The sequence below is a fragment of the Otolemur garnettii genome, unplaced genomic scaffold, assembly GCF_000181295.1.
Source record: "Otolemur garnettii isolate 467f Iridium unplaced genomic scaffold, OtoGar3 scaffold00253, whole genome shotgun sequence".
NCBI classification, from domain to species: Eukaryota; Metazoa; Chordata; class Mammalia; order Primates; family Galagidae; genus Otolemur; species Otolemur garnettii.
The window spans coordinates 1,083,772-1,093,619 of record NW_003852648.1 but is presented as its reverse complement, the minus strand read 5'-3'; the positions used below and the strand labels follow the sequence as shown (position 1 = coordinate 1,093,619).

Here is a 9,848-nt window from a genome sequence, read left to right as displayed (position 1 = left end):
TTTTTTTTTTTTTTTGAAACAGTCTTACTATGTCTCCCTCAGTAGAGTGCTATGGTGTCACAACTCACAGCAACCTCAAACTCTTGGGCTTAAGCAATTCTCTTGCCTCAGCCTCCCAAGTAGCTGGAACTACAGGCGTCCGCCACAACACCCGGCTATCTTTTGTTGCAGTTGTCATTGTTGGTGTAGCAGGCCCAGGCCGGGTTCCAAATGCCAGTATCGGTGTATGTGGCTGGTGCTATAACCACTGTGCTATGGGTGCCTACCCTTGATTTCCTTTTCTACTATATTGAATTGTTTTCTCTCTCTCCCCTCTTCTTGGAAGTCTATCATTCTACAGGTCTCCAAGGGTCTGTTTTTTTTTTCTTGATTTTTCCTCTTCCCTCTTTAGATAATTAGATAATTCCTATTGCTTTTTCTTCTGTTTCTAATATATAAAGTAATAGTATAGTTTTATATAATGAGATACAATGTTTTATCCATATTTTATTTTTTGTTAGAGGTGTAGTTCAACAAGATACTCTGCCATTACTGAAGTCCAGAATCTCTGTTTTGCTTCCTGACTTTTTTTTAGCAGTTTTTTGGCCAGGGCTGGGTTTGAACCCACCACCTCCTGTATATGGGGGCTGGCGCCCCACTCCTTTGAGCCACAGGTGCCGCCCTCTTTTTCTGACTTTATATAAATGAAATTATATCATATATGTACTTTTATATCTACTCTCTATTATGCTATATTATATTTGTGATAGGTATCCATGCTATTGTAGAAAGGTATACCATGATGCCTTGGAATCCAAACTTCATCCATTCCATAGCCCCATTTGAGCTCCAAATTGTTCAAGTTCCAAGACAATTTTCCCCTTTAAAATAATAGAAACTGGGTTAAATCATTTCTGGGCCCACAAACTCAAATTTTCAAAATTATTTTAACAGTAAATATAGTGGATTTAAATATTAACAAATAATATTTGAGTAAAAATGTAAATTAGTAAAATTAAATGAGTAAAAATGTAAATTAGTAAAATTAAAAATATAAAAACCTGGGCAGTGCACATAGTGGATAGGGCGCCAGCCACATACATCCAGGCTGGTGGTTTCAAACCTGGACTGGGCCACCTAACAATGATAAATGTAACAAAAAAAAAAAAATAGCTGGGCGTTGTGGCAGGTGCCTGTAGTCCCAGCTACTAGGGAGCCTGAGGCAAGAGAATCGCTTGAGCCCAAGAGTTTGAGGTTGCTGTGAGCTGTGACACCACAGCACTCTACTGAGGGCAACAAAGTGAGACTCTGTCTCAAAAAAAACCCATATACATATAAAAACCTAAAAATATAAAAGCCTGTTGTATCACAATTGAACACTTGGCTTGAAACATACCCCTTACAGTTCACAAACTCCGTAAACTGAAATAAGGGATCCAGCTTGCATCACATGTGGAAGCTCTAGGACAGAGAGGCAGCTGTGAAGCTACCAGAAGCCACACCTCTGGTAGCCTTCTGATTGTCTGCCCATCATTTAGAGACCTGGTCCCCAGGAATCACCATGCAACAGGACCCAATGCTGACCAGGTATCCATAGCTACAGCTCTTTGCACCTGTCCACAAGAATGTCCCCTTTGTGCCTTCTGCAAATCCACTAGACTGCTATGTATCATTCCAACTGAACCACTTCATGGATTGGAACCACTCTAAATTTATCCTCAACCTGAAGAAGATAATTGTTTACAGCACCCCAGAACAACTGAAACATCTGAAGAACTTTGACCTGTTGAACCCAGAGGGAAGGATTGGATGCTGAGAGGGCCTAGATGGGAGAAGATGATGAACAGGCTTTGTGGGAGAGGGAGGGAGCAAACACTGGTTTCTGGAGCTTTTCTCTTAAGGGTCCCTACTCTCCTTCAAACCCATGCAGCCCAGCCTGTTCTCACAGTTGGATATAAAGAGTCCCTTTTCTAGAAATCAGTTCTCCATTTAAGTCCCTATCTGCAACTTCTCTTGGAATGAGTCTCCTCCTTTTCTGTGTTAAACCATCCAAACAAATCTAAAATGCAAAGGATGTTGCTAAGAAATGTCCTGCCCAGGGTGTCTCTGATTTCCACATCTCCATGGTACCCCAAAAGTAAAGATCCCAGCTGCTCACCTTCTTCTTATAAATGCTGAACACATTTACCTGGAAGGCAGAGATCTAATGCCTGTCAGAAAGACTCCCTAGCACATGACCACCCCATCCATTGCACTACAGCAGGGCCACTAGGGGCAGGGGATGTGCACAAAACAGCACTCATACCTGCATTATGTTCTCAACAGAGGAGGAGGCATGGCAGCTGGGGCTCAGGAATCTATTTCAACTCTCTCTGATGATGAACATGGAAATTGAGGCCTCAAAATCCACCCTTTTCCAAAGCAAAGTGTTTAGCCACTTAGGAGCTGCCTGGCCATGAAGGGACCCAATTCCATTCTTCTCCAATGGTCACCACCTGAGGGAAAAGCTGAGTCTGGTTTCTCCAAAACTTCAAGCAGCTCTGCAATCACCACTCAGGGAGCAGACAATGGACATAGAGCCTCTGCAACTCACAGGGTAGATGAGCCTGATGCTCCAGCTCCCAGGTGCAGCTGTGAAGCTTTCATGAGAGATTTACTGAGTGCTGAGACCAAAGTGCTCAGTGTTAAGCCTCTATCCTCTAGTGCAGTGGTTCTCAACCTGTGGGTTGCAGAACCCACAGACCATCAGAAAACACATCCTTCGTATCAGATATGTACGTTATAATTCATAACAGTAGCAAAATTATAGTTATGAAGTAGCAATGAAAATAATTTTATGGTTGGGGGTCACCACAACATGAGGAACTGTATTAAAGGGTCCTGAAATTAGGAAGGTTGAGAACTGCTGCTCTAGAGCTTCAGGATCCTGGTTTCTAACCTTCCTACACAGCTCACTCACATTCACAAAATCCTTCATAGTAGTGTTCAGCATCACCAGGCCACTGAAGAATGTGCCCAGGAAGCAGATGTCACCTTGTGTCATTGCTATGGTAATGGTGATGAACACCCATCCTCAGATGCCTGTCCCTGAAATTTCAATAATCCCTGTCGCCTAGACTCCTTTACTCAATTATTCCACCATGGAGCAGCCAAAGACCCTCAGCTGCCTTTCCCAGTTCTCTCCATCTTCTTTCCCCAGCTCGTCTTGAAGGCTACCAAGCAACCACTAGTTATCTCTATAGGGGGATTTCAACAAGTCAAAATATCTTTAGGTCTCAAGATCCACCCTTTCCCAATTCACTGAGTCCAACTTTTCCAGACCCTTGCTCTGATTTCACTGATGAAAGTATTTTAATCACTGTCACAACAGACATGAAGGATTGGAGGAAAAGGCCCCTGCTTTATGGACACGGAGACTTCCAGCTAAATGGAAGGTGCCCCTTTCCTGATTCCTTCAACTCCCTATCACAAAAACACATTCTTCTGCCAATGCTGCTTCATGTGGGCTCTCTGGGGCTCTTCTCCAGGGTGGCCCACTTGGAGTTCCACACCTGCCAGGGCCAGGAACAAAGTCAATGAGACTAACCTCCACTCACTCAGTTACAACTCAGCCTCCCTCACTTTGGACTCTGGTTAACAATTGTTAAGTCACCTGCTACAGTGGTATTGCCACCTCCAGTCAACTGTGAGTCTAGATTCACTCCCAGCTCCCACACTCACATGAAGTATCACTTTAGATAAAGTGAAGTAGCACTTTAGATACTCAACCCTGAGAATTTTCCTAATCTGAAAACTGTGATGGAGACTATGCCTACCACACCGCGTCTGCTGAGAGCTCCATTTCAAGTAACTATCATCATTGTTCTCACCATCATGCACCAGAGAAGAGGCAGGCACAGACTCTCAAAGTTCTGTTCTTTCTTGAACCACATCACAAACCTGTGAGCCTTTACAACAGGCTCATCACCCATACATATTCCAGATGAGATAACACAGACTAAAGAGGAAAGTCACTGCCACAGAGGCCCCAAGAGAGGCTGTCTCCTTCCACAACCTGGCATCCTTGATCAAGCTGCCTCCCTCCCAGGCTTCAGCACTACCATTACCCAAGGTCTGACCTCCTGGAATCTGCTTATCTAGTTCTTTAGCCAAGTACATCCATGCTGGGAGGGGGGGAACAACATATTCTGGGAGGCCTTACTGAGCTCCTTCTGTCTATACCAGCTCCACAAGTTTATCATGGTCTTGTGGAATTGCTGTCACAAGGCCATGTAAACTTGTCACAGTTTGTGTAAAGCAGTTTGCACAGAACTACCTTTTCCAACACTCAGAAAGGCCACCCACGGTACACCTAACTAATAAAAACAGGGCCTTCTCAGGGTAATTGGGGAAACTTGCCTTCTTTACATGGAATATTCTAAGATCTGGTGAGTCTCCCAGATTCTTCTCATAAGTCACCTTGAGCACATGTCACTGCTACCTGGCAATGGGCTAGGAATCGTGTGGTGATTGGCAGTGTCTCTAAAGTGAGAGAGCAGGGAATCATAGCAAAAACATGTCTATCCTAAGTATACCCATTGAAACTCCAAACTGGGCAACACAACTGCTCCCCTAGCCCATGGGATTCCCCTGCCATCCCAATCCCTAATACAAGCAGCCAACCTGTCCTCATGCAGTGCACACAGAAGCATCAGAATTTTCAGAATTCCTTCCTAAGGAATTGCTAGGATAACTTAAGGTAGGGGGTAAGGCTCCCTGCATTGACCCAGAATCTTGGAGACACCTACCTTCTAATAGGATGGCCCGGCATTGAAGTCAGAGACCTGTTAATTCTACCAGTTCATCACTCCTGCAGAACAACCCACCTGCCATCACCACATCACATTACCAGGACCTCCTTTCTTCACACTTCTGACCTGACAATGGACAAACATGTCTCTCTTCCAGTTAGCCTAAATTAGATACGATGGGTGATGTGTACATTGAACTTTCAGTGAGAAGGTAAAACACACACACTCCTGATCCAGTACTTCTTCCAATCTGCAATTTTCTCTGCTCCCTCAACACTTGCTTTACACCTCCTGGCCCCCATTTTTATTTGATGAGCAGACTGTAGATAGTGTGATTATTTTTGCATGTGATACCTAAATTTTCAGAAAGTTTTTCTGTGGAGAAAAAGATAATAAATTTGGGCATAACGGGGATTGTACAAGTTCAATTGCCTATATTTGAGAACCTAGTGAATCCAAACTGTGTGGTTGACAGCTTCCACAGAGCTACCCTGAACCCCTAAAGGCTCCATGGTACTGGATAAATATTTGTGGAGTACCTTGAATGTTAATATGTTATACTGACTTCTGATCAATCCTTCTTAGGAATACTTCTCAGATGTTTACTTTATCACCTGTTCCTTGTCTAAGAGCAACTATTGCCATAAATTCTGTACTTAGGTCAAAGCAACCTTTATGTTATCACAAATTACAGATAATGAAGGAAAAAGAATTGGCATTTTTATCTGTTCCAGGAAGGCCAACTTTAATTTTACACATTAACATGTATGCCCTTTTGTTATACTATATAAGCCCTGTGTCTGGGGTGTAAGAACATGGACATCCTCCTGTCTTATTGCTACCCGTGACCATGCACCCATCTATAAATTTTCTAATAAATCACTCCTTCTACTGACAAACTGAATTTGTCTGCCTTTTCTTGTGGTTTCCTGGCTCTTTCTATGTTGGGCATCACCTTGCACATATGGAACTTTTAGAAAACAACTGTATGAGCTAGCCAACACAAATATGGGCAATCAAATATGGGCAAGGGTAGAAAAGTATTGGAGTGAAAAATCTTAGATGTCACTCCTCATCAACTTGTGGTGGTATTGCCATTTGCGAAATGCATGTGGACTATGAATTGACTACAGGGATGCCCCCGAAATGGCAGAGAGACTAGAAAACTTCACAATACTGCATTACACTCTAGGGTAAGATCACCATGTGGCAATAACAGTGAAATGGAACTTACTAGAGTTTTGCAAGGAGCCACAGAAGAAAGTTATCTGCTGAGATAAAGGTTAAAAAGCTAGATGAAGGATTATTGTTAGAATAGAATATGAAAATATCAACATCTATGTTAGCATTTAGCTTTGTGGATAAGTATGCAACTGAGAAGTCACAATGGGAAAATCTATCCTGCTATTTTGTGCAACTTGGAGAGCAGAAGCTGACCCTGACTAAAAGTGTGAGCATGAGACGGTCCTTTTATGTTCAGAAATTTGAAGGACAAAAAGTTCATATAATTACTTTAACTGAATACATGGCAAGTAAAAGGAGGATTTCTATGGGGATGATTCTGAACCCTGGAGACATGAGATATGTTAAGAAATAAAACTAAGTTTGGCTTGAGAATGTGGTCAAGTTTGCTTGGAAATCATCAACTTCTTTGAAATTATCTGTTTTGTTACACCATTTCCATTTTCTTCTGAAGATAGGTATATACACAGGTTATTTCTGCCCCATAGTCCTCTTACACAGTTTACTTATGTTGACATATTGTATGCTGTATTAAATCTAAATCAAAACAAAATGTTTTGATGTGTACGATGGGCCTAGAAAAGGGCATGTGCAAAAAAAAAAAAAAACCTGGGTAAAATTTTATGAATAGTGGTTCAGGATTTAAAGATAAGGCTTCAAATTAAACTCTCACATAATCTTTGATGTAACAATATCCCTCATTGTTACAATGAAGTGAAAATTACACAAAATAACTTGGAGAACAATATTCTCCAAAATACTAAAAATTTACATCCTCAGGAAAGAGGTTATTCCACTGTATTACCAAAATAGTATGTTATTTTCACCTGTTAACTACAATCTTGGACAAGGTAAGAAAGTTTAGCATTAGTGAAAGAATCACATTTTATTCATTGTGCATCAATGTCAAAACATTAAAAGCCATTTAGTTTTATTAATCTAGACAAGTTTATTAGCTCATAACCTAAAAAAAGCATTCTGAAATTCACTGTGTGCTCCTGGTCACAAACACTCGAGAAACATTACTTTTATCTAGGATAGTACTCTTAAGAGTAAGGCTTTCTTTAAAGATGGAGGCTAGTGCATACGGACTTGAATATTTGTATGACCTTTCAAGTAGGACTTATCTTTACTGTTCTCTGATATACGTAAAGATGTAGAAGTTATTTTTATTTTCCAGTGATATCTGTAACGATGTTTTTATTTCTACTCATATTATATCAATTAATATAAAGATTTCTATGTCCTCTATCACATCAATAATATTCAAGACTCGTTTATTTTTACTATAAAAATATGTCAGTAACTAAGGAGCCAGTTTTTTCCTACTCAAGACAAAAGAGGTAAAATAATGCATTTTCAAAATGTAGTAAGTTTTACTCTTTAATACAGAGAGAAAATGTCTCAATTACCCAGTGTGTGCTTACATGCATTTATGATTCAAACCTCTCCTCCAAAAAAAAAAAAAAACTTTAGATTTTCTTAATGTAGTTTATATTTGCCATTGAATTTCCATAGAAAAATTGATAGTAATCATATTCACATAACATTAATGGCCACTCTTAACCCCAAGGCAGAAACAAAGTATCACATAGTTTCATATAAATGTTAAGAATAAAGTTATACCATCAACTAATTTGAGGATTGAACTACATCAATATTTGCCTTTGAATATTTTCTTAGAGTGCCACACCATCAAAGCTCACAGCTACCTCAAACTCTTGGACTCAAGCGATCCTCTTGCCTCAGACTCTCAAGTAGCAGGGGCATCAGGCACCCATCACAATGATCAGCTTTTTTTTTTTTTTTAGCAGAGAGGGAGGTTTCATTCTTGCTCAGGCTGGTTCAGAACACCCAAGCTCAAGCAATCTACCTGCCTCCTCCTCTCATAATGCTAGGATTATAGATGTAAGCCATTGTCCCGCCACTTTTGAAAAATTTTAATATTTTTAATGCAAAGCATCCATAAATATACTAATAATTACACCTGTCAAAAGATAAAGTTTATTGTTCTTCGAAAAAACAACACCAAGTTATCTGGACTTTACATTTTTCTCTACAGTGAATACGTGAAATTAATGTAAAGTCTGGAAACGTCCTTTAGGTTTTACTTGTGTGAATCCTCTGGGCACTTAAGAGTTAAATTTTAATTAAATAATTCCACACATTTATTGTACTGTGTTAAATGTTTGCCTTTGTATGAACTCCCTGGTGATGTCCAAGTTATATTTGGGATAAAACTCTTTTCACGTGTATTACACCTATAGGGTTTCTGTAGTACAAATTTTCAGACTTTTTACATTTGTAGAGTTTCTCGTCCATATTAAATTCCTCATATTGTCTAAGGCCTGAACACTTAAGAATATGCCAGTCTTCAAATGTTTATGGTTTGTTTGTGGTATATATTTTCTTATGTTGAATACGCCTTGAAAGACAGTTAAGTTTTCCTATATTCCTCAAATTTTTAGGGTTTCTCCTCAGTATCACGGATTTTTTTGATGTTGAGTAAAATGTGAAAAGGCTTTGCCAAATTCTTCACATTAGTATTACTTTTCTTTTCTTTCTTTCTTTCTTTTTTTTTTTTTTGAGACAGAGCCTCAAGCTATCCCCCCTGGGTAGAGTGCCATGGCATTCTAGCTCACAGCAACCTCCAACTCCTGGGCTCAAGCAAGTCTCCTGCCTCTGCCTCCAAAGGAGCTGGGACCACAGGCGCGGGCCACAACGCCCGGCTATTTTTTGGTTGCAGCTGTCATTGTTGTTTTGGTGGGCCCAGGCTGGATTTGAACCCACCACCTTAGGTGTATGTGGCTGGCACCTTAGCCACTTGAGCCACAGGCGCTGAGCCAGTATTACTTTTCTTTAGTATGAATTTTCTTATGTTTATTAAAGCTAAAATGAGAGGTAAAGGCTTCCGTACATTCTTCATGTTTGTAGGGTTTCTTTCCAACGTGAATTCTCTGATGTTGTCTAAGTTTTGAGCCCCATTTAAAGGCCTTGCCACATTCTTCTCATTTGTAGGGTTTATCTCCAGTATGAATTCTTCGGTGCTGTGCAAGGGTTGAACTACAGTGAAAGGCTATGCTGCATTCTTCACATTTGTAGGGTTTCTCTCTACTATGAATTCTCCGATGTCGTATAAAGGTGGAGCATTGGCTAAAGTCTTTGCCACATTCTTCACATTTGTAGGGTTTCACTCCAGTGTGAATTCTCTGATGTTGTGTAAGTTTTGAGCCCCAGTTAAAGGCCTTGCCACATTCTTCACATTTGTAGGGTTTCTCTCCAGTATGAATTCTTCGGTGCTGTACAAGGGTTGAGCTATGGTTAAAGGCTTTGCCACATTCTTCACATTTGTAGGATTTCCCTCCGGTATGAATTCTCCGATGTCGTATAAAGGTAGAGCACTGGCTAAAGTCTTTGCCACATTCTTTACATTTGTAGGGTTTCTCTCCAGTGTGAATTCTTTGATGTTGTATAAGTTTTGAGCACTGGTTAAAAGCTTTGCCACATTCTTCACATTTGTAGGGTTTCACTCCAGTGTGAATTCTCTGATGCTGTGTACGGCTTGAGCATTGGTTAAAGGCTTTACCACATTCTTCACATTTGTAGGGTTTCTCTCCAGTATGAGTTATCTGATGTTGTGTAAGGGTTGAACGCCAGTTAAAGGCTTTGCCACACTCTTCACATTTGTAGGGTTTCACTCCAGTGTGAATTCTCTGATGTTGTGTAAGGTGTGAGCACTGGTTAAAGGCTTTGCCACATTCTTCACATTTGTAGGGTTTTTCTCCAGTATGAATTCTCTGATGTTGTGTAAGGGTTGAGCACTGGCTAAAGGCTTTG

The 9,848-nt window shown here is 40.4% G+C and overlaps 1 pseudogene; it reads right to left on the bottom strand.

Annotated features, from left to right (window-relative positions):
* Nucleotides 1–8,821: 8,821 nt before the first annotated feature.
* LOC100943736 overlaps nt 8,822–9,848 on the bottom strand; it is a 675,731-nt pseudogene continuing 674,704 nt past the window's right edge.